The 13,960-nt window shown below is 43.5% G+C and overlaps 1 protein-coding gene and 1 long non-coding RNA gene across 3 annotated transcripts in view; one reads left to right on the plus strand and one right to left on the minus strand.

The window, feature by feature from the left end:
- The window catches only part of PDS5B (PDS5 cohesin associated factor B), a 64,463-nt gene extending 58,829 nt beyond the window's left edge, over positions 1–5,634 (minus strand). Inside the window, exon 1 of the mRNA XM_081909295.1 lies at positions 5,506–5,634. The gene's annotated coding sequence lies outside the window, so the exon portion shown is untranslated. The remainder of the gene's footprint in view (positions 1–5,505) is intronic.
- LOC309369002 overlaps positions 1–13,960 on the plus strand; it is a 60,039-nt gene that overhangs the window by 6,437 nt on the left and 39,642 nt on the right. The window lies entirely within an intron of this gene.

A 13,960-nucleotide genomic window follows, 5' to 3' on the forward strand; every position in this document is an offset into this window, starting at 1 on the left:
TATAGTCAATAGGGGTAGGATTAGCTACGGCTCCCATCATCCCCAGCCAGGATGGCCAATAGTCAGAGATGATGGGAATTGTTGTCCAACATCTAGAAGCTACCCCAGTTCCCACCCTAGTGCAACCAAATATTGCTTTGAGCAAGGATCTTCCTTGGGAGCTCATCTGGAGTTGAAGCCAGGCTGCAAAGTAAGGTAGGAAAAAACCAGGAGCACACTTTAACCATTCAATTTTGTGGGGGTGAAAGCACCCCCCTGGGTCACTTTTCACTGTGCAATTCACAGTAAGCAGATCTAAAAAGTAGTTCTTCTAGGACGCAAACTGTCACCCACACAGCATCTTCAAACTTCAGCACTTACCACTTACCATTTTTCTACTGGAAACAATAGAAAATCTGTAGCATACAATGCTCCCAAAATGAATCACATTTTGCCATTAGGGTGTATTTACTATCCTAGTCACTGTTATAATTTTTTCATAGAAAAATGGTCAGGTACACATCACCTAAAAACACTGAGATCAAACAGGTTTGCAGTTACATGACAACGGATCAACCAAATTCGCAATCACTACTCCAAGGACCCAATGTTGCAGCGCAGATCTATCTAGAATGACACAACTTTGGCCGAAGGTATTTTCATTCATTTTACAGAGAGCAAAACAACTCATGATTATTGAGCAAGTGTCCATAGGTTGGCACAAACCACATAATGTTGTTTTGGGGATGTTTCTCTAACCTAGGGCAACTTTCTTGCAAATTTCTAAATGGGTTTAGGAAAACACCCAGAAATAAGTGTTTTCTGGCTCTTAGTGTTTGCGTATTGTCAAACACACTTCTTACACCGCAGACAAAAATATTTTCTGGGGTTCCACTTCTACCCCACAATACATTGAAAGTTTCATTGAAGTAGACAATATCAGTGGCGTAGCGGGGGTTGTCAGCAACCGGGGCAAGGCAAGTAATCTGCGCCCCCTAGCCCGTGGATTTTAGCACTCAAGTCTCTTCCACGCCCCCCCCCAGATGTTGCGCCCGGTGCGGCCGGCCCCCCTGCACCCCCCACACTACGCCACTGGACAATACACCTCCAAAAACTTACTGTGATTGTTTTCCCCTGACACTGGGACAGTGTCTTTTTTTACTAGAAAAAGAGGAGCAGAATCTCCATCCCTATCTTACAATTCCTGATTTATTTAACATGCAGAGCAACAATACTGTCAATGTAAGTTTATTTGATTCTCTCAATAATTTTTATGTACTAAGTATACTTTCAGTTTCAGGTGCCACAAGTCACCTGTTTTGGCTCTCTTATCATCAGGAAATAGACATATATGTTTCTTTACTCTTTGTTTCTACATACAGTGGTACCTTGGGTTAAGTACTTAATTCGTTCCGGAGGTCTGTTCTTAACCTGAAACTGTTCTTAACCTGAAGCACCGCTTTAGCTAATGGGGCCTCCTGCTGCTGCTGCGCTGCCAGAGAATAATGTCTGTTCTCATCCTGAAGCAAAGTTCTTAACCCGAGGTACTATTTCTAGGTTAGCGGAGTATGTAACCTGAAGCGTATGTAACCTGAAGCATATGTAACCTGAGGTACCACTGTATTTTTGTAGACATTACATTTAATCTTCACATTGAGATCTCAGTTTGAATGCACTGATTTTAATTTCTATCTATCCACCAGTGCTTTGAGAAAATAAATTGTCCCCATTTCCTTAACCTGACCAGCTTTGCTAGAAGGAGCACCAGCAAATGAGTTATATTGCAGTTCTACATATGTGCTCCCTCCCCCAAAACATCCCTTGTTTTTTAATAGATTTAAATTCTTTATTCTAACACCAGCATTACATTCATGCATTGAGATTTCACATCTTTGCCTGTTGTCTCACTATGAGAATCTGGTCTTAACCTATGTAGCAATCTAAATTTGGCTTCCTGGACTTCCCAACTAAATTATCTGCCTTCTCTAGTAGCCTAACTAGACATTTTATGATATCAGAAACAGTCACACCACACAGGAAGGTAATGTCATGCAATCAAGCTACCCATCACAAATCTATCTATGTCTATAAGGTTACTACATGGATCCTACACGCTATACTATGGGGAATGTGGAGCTCTAAGCCATTGCAAGAACTCTATCACCATTAGAGAAATGGTGAGGTTATAGCAAACACAGCATGGAACACTTTCTGATCCACTTTCCTCCTCTGTCTGGATTCTGCAAATGTTTTTTTCAATAGAATAAATGGGCAAGAACTCTTGAAAGTGCTACATTCCAATGTGTTTGCCATCAGTTGAAAATTCAGTCATATATTTTCTCTATTTCTAATATTAGACTACCACCAAACTATATTTTAACCTCATTATAAACTCTTTTATAATGATAAAGCAATGAAGCACAAGGTTGTGCTCTAATAATGTAAGAAGTGCCAGATAATAGAAGAAGAAACCAAATTCCTCAAGCAACACTATTCCTAAACATTTAAGAACAGTAAGAGATATTATGAACATTATTCTTAAGAGCTTCAGCGGGAAAGGATGTCTTATTTTAGCTTGAATCTGTTTAACAGGACAACACTACTCAATTCATGGCAAGACTCTCCATAGGTGAATTTTCTACATTTACACAGTATTCAGGAACTTCTAGTGCAATCCTAGAAATGTCTACTCAGAAGCCCCATTTACTTCACTTATGCTTACTTCCAATAAGGAAGTGTGTAATTACAGCCTTAGATAGTGCTACAACTCTTACAAATGTAAACAATGTTTTAGAAACAGTCATTGACTTAAGGATGCAAGCTGATTACATTCTTACCTGGCACTAACAAGAAAAGTATCCATTGAAACGATCTCCAGCATTTTGATTCTGAGTAGTAGACTGCATCTGACCTTTCAAACAGTGAAGTGAAGTCAGATACAGTCCCTCCCTCTAACCACCTTCCTCCCTTGCCCCTAGCAGTAAAAGCAGTACATAAAAGCAGTTAAAAGGTGTGGGAGAATTAAAAGAGAGTTGCCTTTCCTAAGGGGACATTTGAAGTAGGCGACATGTTAACTTCCTAGGGAGAACATACCACAACTAAGAACCACAACCAAGGTTTTCCCCCTCTCTGAGAAGGAAAAGACAGTTTCATTCACAAACTTCCTAGTGACAGTATGGACACTCAACACAGCATACAAATAACAAGTTCCACCTATGAGTCCCCCTCACTTTTCCTGCTAGGTAAATACAACCATTGCTTTAATCATATTTGCTAAATACACACACTCCAATTAGGTAGTGGAGGGGAAGAAAGGTAGTGAAGGAGCGTCTCCACCCCCATTGTTCAGCCTGGACACCGAGGTCCAGTGCCGAGGGTCTTCTGGTGGTTTCCTCCCTGCGAGAAGCAAAACTACAGGGAGCCAGGCAGAGGGCCTTCTCGGTAGTGGCACCTGCCCTGTGGAACGCTCTCCCATCAGATGTCAAAGAGAGAAACAATTACGGTACCTGACATTTAGAACACATCTGAAGGCAGCCCTGCTTAGGGAAGTTTTTAATGTATGATATTTTAATGTATTTTTAATATTTGTTGGAAGCCGCCCAGAATGGCTGGGGAGATAATAAATTATTATTATTATCATTAAAGCGTGATTTCAGAAAGTGGCTATTAGACAAAGATCACCAGTCAGTTCACTATTTGTAAGTCTACTATATATAGATTTATGACCAATTTAAAATAATAAAATAAGAAACATTTTGGAATTGTTTCTTAATCAAAAGATACCAATACTACATATAAATTTGAATAGTCATCCTCAAATACTTAAGCATGGCATTTGTGTTTTTCCTGAAGTAACAGATTTCACAGCTAGCTGCCAATGAATACTATTTAAAGACATTACACCCGTTCAGAATAGTATACTTAACACATGCAAAATGGGATTGCTGCAATAAGCTCCACCCCTGATTTCCACGTGTAGACTGTACCTTATGCACAATGCCGGTGTGTGTACAAAATACAAGTCCTAGCTTGCATGTACAGAGCCCACTCTCTGTGTATAAGGCGCAATTTACTCATGAAGGATAGAGGAAAACCAAACTGCCAAAACCTTGTCGGCAGACATCTGCACAGGGCTAACACTATCCCTCACAATGCAGCAGTAAACAGAACTACCCATGTAGGGTTTGACAAAATATTATTAACACACCTATAACTATAACAGAAAAGCAGTGTCATCCAAAAATGCATTAAATCCAAGTTAATGAACAGCATAACCGTGCAAGACATACTTCACATTGCAGTTATAGGTCTCCACAAGAAATCATTGCAAAGTGAAAATATCGTGCACCTGTGAATTCCTTTACTTTTAACAGTAAAAAAATATATATCACTGCAGGAGCTGTACTAGTCATCTTGTTGATCTGAGGCTATGCCCACCCCTGATCTGTCTTTTCTCCATTAACCATGTAAGGAGCAGAGCTGCAGAGAGAGAAGCATCTTTATTTACTACACTGCAAGGCTGAAATTTCAGGTCCGGGATCCGTGGGTCAGACAAACTCTCTTTCAAAAAGTAAAGGCTATCCGAGAGCGACCTATCACAATGATGGCAACCCACTGGCCGGAGGAAAAAGTGAGAGAGGCCTCTGTTCAATATATGAAGCAACGGGTGCAAGGCAAACTAGCACGATTTGGATATGTTATATTCGAGGCAAGCAGCGCCCACCCCACTTCCTCCGTAAAGGAGGGAGAGAGAGAGAGAAAGCGACACGCCTCCAATGCACGGCAAGTTAAGAGAGCATAAAAGGAGGTGGGGGAACGAGCCTGGAGTCCCTTTTTCCCCTTCCCTCCACCGCCATCCTTACCAGGCCCCAGCCAATGGCAGCAGGAAGGGGCTGAGCTGGGGCAGGGTGCCTCGGCGAGGAGGAGGAGGAGGAGGTGGGGGGACTAGGCCAACTAGGGAAGCCAAAGCACAAGGCTGCTCCGGGGCTCTCGGAGCCGCTCAAGTCTTGCAAGGAAAAAGCGGCTCTATTGGGGCGGCTGGGGAAAGGGCAGCCGCGCCACATTTGAGGTGCAAAAGCCTCCTGCCGCCTGCAGCTGCTGTCTCTCTCGCAGAGATAAGGATTGTGCAAAGGGGGACCCGGGCAGGGGAAGAATGGGGCGGGGGAAGGGCAGGCGGAAAAAAAATGAAAATAAAATGTGTGCATTAAAGCGGGATGGGGCAGGCAGACAAGGTCACCCGCCACCACGCTGCTCATCCTCCCGCCACCCCCCAAAACACACACACACAGACCCACAACCGCCCCACGGAGGAAAGGGCGGCAAGTTCAATATGCAGAGAACGGCCGAGGCGAAGGAGGGATGGCGGCCCCGGGGGGAGCTGGAAGAAGAGCCATGGGGGGCAAGTAGTCCTCCTCCCCGCCCCCACCCCCAGACCCGGGGTTTGCCGCCTGCCTCGATCGCCGAAGGGCTGGCGGTGGCGCGAAACGGGCTTCCTCTCCGCCTAGAGAAAGAGGGCGCTGCGCTTACCTTCCCAGGGGCTGCCGCTGCTTCTGGTGAAGACGAGGCAGAGCGAGCTCGTCCGCTCCGCTCTCTGGCCCCGCCGCGCTAGGCTCGGGGAGCCGCCGCCGCCGCCGCTCGGCCCTGCAGCCAATCGCCGCGCACCCGCCTCCCTCCCTTCCGCAGCTCGCCGCGGTGCGTCTCCCCTCCACCCCTCCCCACTCGTCGGCTTCAAAATGGCGCCAACTCGTCTCCGGCGGCTGCTTCTCTCGGACGGACCCCGCCACCGAGTGGAGGGAGAGGCCGGCGCCAAAGTGAGGCAGGAGCGACCCCTGCAGACACCGGGAAGGAAGTGGCGCTAGGAGAAAGGGGGGGGCAGCGACGCTGAACAGCCGTCCCAGAGACTGCGGGGTGCGTGGGGGCAACTCTTTCCCCCCTCGCGAGGCGGGTGGCTGCCTTCGCAACACAGCGCGTCGGCGGATTCCACGGTCGCCTAAATAAATTGGGTATAAGAAGGAAGGAGCCACAGAGGCATGAAACTTCGGATGCACTCCGCAAAGCACCTCCGAGCCTGAGCCTGCTGCTTGCAATCGTGCATGCCTGAAGGCTCGCACCCCTCGTTCTTTTTTGTGCACGGTGGCCAGAGCATGAGATCTCAGTTACGCGGTGCAGTTTGAGCCCCGTTGAGTTCCATGGGACTTAGTCGCAGGTAAGTGCGGGACTGCAGTTTAAGGAAGTTGTTGTTTAGTCGTGTCCGACTCTTCGTGACCCCATGGACCAGAGCACGCCAGGCACTCCTGTCTTCCACTGCCTCCCGCGGTTTGGTCAAACTCATGCTGGTAGCTTCGAGAACACTGTCCAACCATCTTGTCCTACCATCCCCTTCTCCTTGTGCCCTCCATCTTTCCCAACATCAGGGTCTTTTCCAGGGAGTCTTATCTTCTCATGAGGTGGCCAAAGTATTGGAGCCTCAGCTTCAGGATCTGTCCTTCCAGTGAGCACTCAGGGCTGATTTCCTTAAGAATGGATAGGTTTGAACTTCTTGCAGTCCATGGGACTCTCAAGAGTCTCCTCCAGTACCATAATTCAAAAGCATCAATTCTTCAGCAATCAGCCTTCTTTATGGTCCAGCTCTCACTTCCATACATCACTACTGGGAAAACCATAGCTTTAACTATACAGACCTTTGTTGGCAAGGTGATGTGTCTGCTTTTTAAGTTGCTGTCTAGGTTTGTCATTGCTAAGGAAGTTAGCAGTATGTATTTAGTATCTGAAGGCACATGTACATAGCTCTGGGATACTTCTGGATCCCTTGTTGTCCCTTGAGGCTCATGTGGCCTTGGTGGTGCAGAGTGTCTTCCATCAGTGTCTTCTGCTGGTGGCCCAGCTGTGCGCCTATTTCTACAGGAATAGCCTAACTGCCGGTGTCTATGTTCTGGTAACCTCTAGGTTAGATTACTGCAATGTAGGGCTGCTGCCCCTGAAGAGAGTTTGGAAACTTCAGCTGGTGCAGAATTCAGCAGCCAAGTTGCTCACCGGAACATGATGGTTTGAACATACTACATGTATCCTTGCCCGACTCCACTGGCTGCCAACTAGTTTTTGGCCCCAATTCAAAGTGCTGGTTTTGACCTATAAAACGGCTCAGGATCACAATACCTCAAGAACTGATTCTCTCCATAGAAACCTACTCAGACACTGCTATCAGCATCTGAAGCCCTCCTTTATGTTCCTCCTCCACAAGAGATCTGGAGGGTGGCAACACAAGAATGGTCCTTTTCTGCAGTGGCTCCCCGCTTATGGCTCTTCCCAGGGAGACTCAACCAGCGCCTACATTATATATTTTTAAGCACCAGGAGAAAATGTTTTTCATTAACCAGGCCTCTGGCTGATTAACATTCTACACCCTTTTAAATGTGTTTGTGGGAGGAGGGTCAATGGTTTGTTTTGTTTTTATTATATATTTTGTGTTCTCATTTTGTATTTTTATGTTGTGAACTGCCCAGTGATCTTTGAATGAAAGGCAGTGTACAAATTTAGCAAATAGTAATAATAATAATAATATGGAGTGCTAGGGGAGGGGTAGTACCTCAGGTGGGGGACATGTCATACTCCTTCTGGGGTAGTTTGCCCATCTCTGGTCCCCACCCTGCATTCAGCTCTATTTAAACAAAAAACCTTTTAATGGTGTTTATATTTCCTTGGATACATATTTTAAATCTATTTAATTAGTATATCGATTGTTAAATTCCATTTTGACCGTTTTAATGTTTATGTAAAAATGATGCTGAAAGTCTGGTTTTTACTATGCTGGCTGTAATAATAAACATTCACACTACACTCAGCTCTTAGCTGTGGCTCCTAAAAGCTTGAGACTGCAGGCACACCCTGGGAATAGCTTCAACTGGCCAGCTAAACCAGGTAATGACAGCCGAGGGGGTCTCAAACCCTCGGTGACTTCCCCTGCATACGAAGACGGCTCTGCTAAATTGAGCAGACGAGACCAATAGTGGGTCCAACGGTCAAGAAGGCGGTTTTGGCGCATGCTGAGTGTAGAGGCAAGTGAGGGGCAGATGGCTCTCATCAACCTAGGAAGGTAGCCCATCTAGGAGAAGGAAAACTCTGATCCTAAACCTCCACTGACTTGTGAGACATCTTTGGGAGAAGAAAAGGCTAAGGAGTAAACCCTACACAAAGCCTGAGTGGAGTCCCTAAGACGGTTGGATGGCAGCTTTTGTGCTTCTTCTGGCAACTCCTGCAGCCAAGCTAGTGCCAAACATATTCCTCTGTTTTCCTTTGGACTACATCAGTGAGGCCCAGAGGTGGGGCTTGTCATCTGGGCCTCCATGCACACTGCTCAGGACTGTTCCGCAGGGGAGGTCACTTCAGTGCTGCTTCACCCCCAGAGATACTCTCTGTTGTCCCTCAAGACGGACGGATGCCAACAAGTTAATGATGATAATAATGGTATGTTCCATAATTGAAGGGAGTACTTTGCTGATCAAATATTATAAAAGTTCAGGTTGCTTGACACAAATAAACCACCCTACTAACCCAGCTTTTAAAAAGCAGCTGCTTATGCTCCATTGCAACAAGTAGTAAGTACAGTGTAATAGTTAAATTGAAACTCAGCACAGATATTGAAACGAAGCGACCATAATCCAGGGGTCAGCAACTTTTTTCAGCTGGGGGCCAGTCCACCGTCCCTCAGACCATGTGGGAGGCCGGACTATATTTTGAAAAAAAAAATGAACGAATTCCTATGCCCCACAAATAACCCAGAGATGCATTTTAAATAAAAGGACACATTCTACTCATGTAAAAACACACTGATTATGCCTACCCCTGCCATAATCAGCAAGTCAAAGTTGGTCTTATCACAAAAACAACCTTGGTCACCCTGGTTGAGAAGGATGGGGAGTGTGACCCTACTGCTTCTTCTTGATCTCTCAGTGGCTTTCAATATCATTGACTGCTGTGTCCTTCTGTTAGTTGACCCCATGGCTTTTGGTCTGCAGGGTCTTGTAGACGTCCATTCTATCTCCTATGCTATATAAAATGGTTGGGAGCTGTCTTCCAGGGATTTGAAGCATGTTGTCATCAGTATGCTTGTGGCTTACTGATTTCTGTCTGAATTAGGAGTGAAGGTACAGAGGTGAAGCAGGAACACACTGCAGTTGCTATGCCACCCTACAAACTCCATTACCTGTGTTGTGTGGTGACTTCAGCTTCTGACGAACCCCCCCCCCCCGATTTTCACAAGATCTCACTGGAAACCAGTGCCGCTTCTCCGCTGGCAAAAATACACCTGATCAGTTATTATTATTTTGCAATGAACTTACAGCTTTACACACGTTCCAAGTATTACAATGTAATTCCTTCTCGTAACTTACAATGGTTTTAGCACTTTTAATTTACTATACCCTCGTCCTAAACACACTGGCTTGGAAATAAGAGCCATTGATTTTGGGGAAAACTTAGAAACAGCTTAGAATGGCTGCCATAAAACAGCACAGCTGAATTTGGAACATGGAGAGCTGATCACATAAGCTACATGACTATATCCGATTTGAGACAGGGCAGTCTTGCCAATGCATCTGACCTATTGTTTCATTACGTGAGATCACTTCATATGTCACACACACCCAATAAACGTGCAGGCTGGTCATAAGCATATTAACTTAGAAATAAGTTTTGTTGAGTTTAGTGGGCATTCCCAAATAATTGTGTATGGGAATACATCCTTAAGATCAATGAGCAAAAGGATACTTTCTCTTCAAAAGGTACACTGAAGCAACTGGGATTAAAGATACAGATCTGCAAGAAGCCAGCAAATATATAACGTATTAGTCTTAAATTAATGTTTCTGCTACAGCAGTTGTGACGCTGTATTTACAAGATACAGCTAGCTTCAATGCTTTCAGTTAGCAAACAGGCGCCCATGCTACTTTATGAAACATTAACCTCTAGAGATAGAAGATAAATCAGCTTTTGCTGAGCCATTATCATTGTTTGCTCCACCTTCCAGCTGCTCACTAACTAAAGTTCTGGACAACTGATAGGATAGGAATGTACTTCTTCAGAGGATAACCAATCAGGCTGACTTAGTAACCAGCAACCATTCACTTTTAGATTTGGTGTTTTTAAAACTAAAGTAACTGTTCCAAAAGGGATATATCATTTGTTCTTTCATTTGCATTTCCACAAATCTCCTTTCCCGTTTGTTTTATTAGCTAAACTTCTAATATGCCACCTTTTCTCCAAGGAACTCAAAGTGGCACACATACTTTCCCCTCCCTTCCATTTTATTTTCACAACAACCCTGTGGGGTGGGTGAGGTTAAGAGATGGTGGCAGGCCCAAGGTGCCCCAGTAGCTTTGCAGCTGAGTAGGAATTCAGACGGTTGGAGAGTTACAGCGCCTGCTGTGGCTGTAGAGACCAATGTGGGAGAGACATGTTTTTGTTGCAGTTGGGGCAGATGAAGATGCACTGTGGCCTTTCTTCTCTCTGTGCTCCTCCCAGCTTGTTGCTTCATGGGTAGAACAAGAAAAGTGGGGGGAAAGCACCTCAAATGAACAAAATGAAAAAAGAAGAACAGGTAATGATGAGCTCTAATGAAAAACGCTAATGGTTCAGAGAAAAACATTTATCCATCAGGAGCCATGAACAAAAGCAACGTACAACATGAATACAATGGTTTTTAAAAATAAGACATAAATAACAAAAAAGAATTGTGTCATAAAATGTTAACATATACATACACTCATAAAAAAAATAAAAATCCTTAAAACACACACCCATAACATATCATAAAACTGCATCAAACTCATAATATTTTTAAAAAGGAAAGAGAAACAAAACTTTTTCCTTTTCTACCATTGTTCTAGGCTCAGAAGAGCAGATGTGCAGGTCCCTCTATTTCTAAGTACTTTCCTCTACAGTGGTACTTCGGGTTACATACGCTTCAGGTTACAGACTCCGCTAACCCAGAAATATTACCTCGAGTTAAGAACTTTGCTTCAGGATGAGAACAGAAATCATGCTCTGGCGGCAGCAGGAAGTCCCATTAGCTAAAGTGGTGCTTCAGGTTAAGAACGAACCTCCGGAATGAATTAAGTACTTAACCCGAGGTACCACTATATCTGCTATTTCATTTGAGGGGCCTGACTTTTTCATTTAATTAATAGCAAAGCCACATACATTCAGTGTGTACATTGGAGCATTCATGGAGCTCTGGATTGGGATAATTTCCTGTTGACATCTGGAGGGAAGACATTTGCCTGAATAAAATTAATTGGAATAAGAAAGTAATCTTATTTCATTTCTAAGCAAGTTTCTAAGCAAGATCTGGATAGATATCAATAGCCACTGTAGTCACCCCCAGGACAACTGCTGTTAGCACAACATTCCAAGATATTATGTACGCAGTTATAGAACAATATGTTAATAAAAACAATAGTAATAACTAAAAAGTTGTTCAGTCCGATATGTGCCCACTGTGCAGTGGCGTAGCGTGGGGGGTGCAGGGGGGGCCGGCCGCACCGGGCGCAACATCTGGGGGTTAGGGTTAGGGGGCGCAAATCCACAGGTTAGGGGGCACAAATTACTTGCTTTGCCCCGGGTGCTGACAACCCACGCTATGCCACTGCCACTGTGTTCATTGCACAAGTCACATCTCTGAATTCCATACTGTCCCTGCTCATTGCTAGAGTTCACTGAAGCTACAGCAATCTGAGATGGATTCAGGAAGAGAAGCCAAGCACTGTACTTCTCTATTTCAATCAAAGATCAACAAATATTCCAAATGTCTCCTAGAATTTCCTTTGTAATACTTTTAACCAGCTTTAATGATGGCAAATGAAACACAGTTGCATGTCACTTCCAGCAGATGGGGCAGCTGAAAAATCCCAGTCTCAAGATTTGAAAACCTTTATATAAATGTTTTGAAGATTGCTGCCTTGCCATTGCAACTGGAATTGACCGAGGGAGAAAACTGGACAAGGAGATTTGAATAATTGTAAATACATATCAAGTTAAGATGAAACCATGCACAGAAAATTCCTTTAATTAAATCTGAACTTCTACTGCTGCCGTGTAAAAAATTAAATGTATTATAAAATTTGAAATGTGCATTAAATCATTCATTAAAACTGCATATGCATAGAGCTAATTTTGCATGTGTCAAGATGAATATAGAACTAAAGAAAGTGGTTGAACTATTTGAAGCTAATTATGCTACAAGCAGCTTTTGGGGTGTACCCACCCTGAAGATGGCACTTTTTGTCTGGTTTCATGGGGCTGTGTGGAATAAGGATGCATGATTATGTTTTCTGGCAGAGGACTGAATTTGATCAGACGTTTTCGATCCATTCTGCCTCTATTTTTATTTGGAATATATGTACAGAACTCTGGTCTCCATTTCATTAGTTCTTGGAAGCTGGATACTCCAGATGACAGTCCTAGGCATGCTCAGTGGTCTAATAACTATCTGTCCTCTTCTGTGTAGTAGTAGTAATAAATTTTATTTTTTATATACCCCACTCATCATCTCACTGGGTTTCATCAGGTGTGTTGTATTACCATTGTGTTAATTATATGGAAGTGGCAATATTTGTTGATACTGGTGCCTTTAGGCATCCATTTGTACCAAGCCATCTAGGGGGGAAATTGTATGCAGTCTGGTGTGAAGTAGTGATCTGCTATTAGATATTACAATCAGATTTCTTTTGCTACATCAATTGGCCATTTCCCAAAGCTACCTACAAAACTTCTGTACTACTATTTTGCTCCTTAGATATTTCTAAAGAAGTTTCCTTAACTTCAAAGTTTTTAATACACAATTTAATACACAATAATACACTTCAAAATTTTTAATACACAATTTATTTCCTATATCCTAGAGAACTATTCAGTTACAACATACAACAAGGTACTATTCTTACAGCAGCTGTAGCCATATCATTTGGGAAATGTATTTTACTATTCTTGCTGAGGAAAATGTCATGAGTGCGTTACCAAGGCTCCCAAAATTAGGGAAATGGATATTAGAAAACTCCCAAAATGAAAGGCATCTGAGGCAGAAAATGATTGTTTTAATAATAGAAGGCTCTTGAGAGATTCCATGTCTAATTACTGGATTGAAAGGTGCAAAAAAGGAAACAAAAACTGCAGTCCACGAAGAAAATCCTATTGAACTAAGTGTGACTTCTGGGTATAGATATTAGGCCCCTTTTGAAAGCACTCTATAGCCACATCTTCCTTTCTCTAACTTAAATACCGTATTTTTCGCTCTATAAGACGCACCAGACCACAAGACGCACCTAGTTTTTGGAGGAGGAAAGCAAGGAAAAAAATATTCTGAATCCCAGAAGCCAGAACAGCAAGAGGGATCGCTGCGCAGCGAAAGCAGCAATCCCTCTTGCTGTTCTGGCTTCTGGGATAGCCACGCAGCCTGTATTCACTCCATAAGACGCGCACACATTTCCTCTTACTTTTTAGGAGGGAAAAAGTGAGTCTTATAGAGCAAAAAATACGGTATTATTTAGATGAGGATCTTTCACTTGTGGAAGAAATAATCAAGTTACAGCAGTCAGATCTTCTACCCTAAAACATCAGACCACTTTCTTGTTTATTTTGAAAAATCAGAATAATTAGTTGTCCTTTCGGATAATTAGAATGTCCTTTTGGTAGATAATGAAAAGCTGCCCTCACATCCTTAAGATCAAAGTGCACAATTTCCGGGTGGGTGTGTGCCATTTCCCCACCCACACCTCAAACAGCAATGGCACTTTTTCAAGGTATGGAAATGGAAGAGTAAGAAAAGGTCCAGCAGCTGATGTAACTATTCCTTGAAGGTATAAGGGTCCTGACAGTAAATAAGTATAAATAAATCATAACCTTGGCAACCTAGAGCTTAAACACTGACAGTTTTAGACAGGGCAGGCCCATGGGCATAGCCAATATTTATTTTAGGGGGGCAGACTCG

This window comes from Podarcis melisellensis (assembly GCF_964234715.1).
Source record: "Podarcis melisellensis genome assembly, chromosome: 4".
Lineage (NCBI taxonomy): Eukaryota > Metazoa > Chordata > Lepidosauria > Squamata > Lacertidae > Podarcis > Podarcis melisellensis.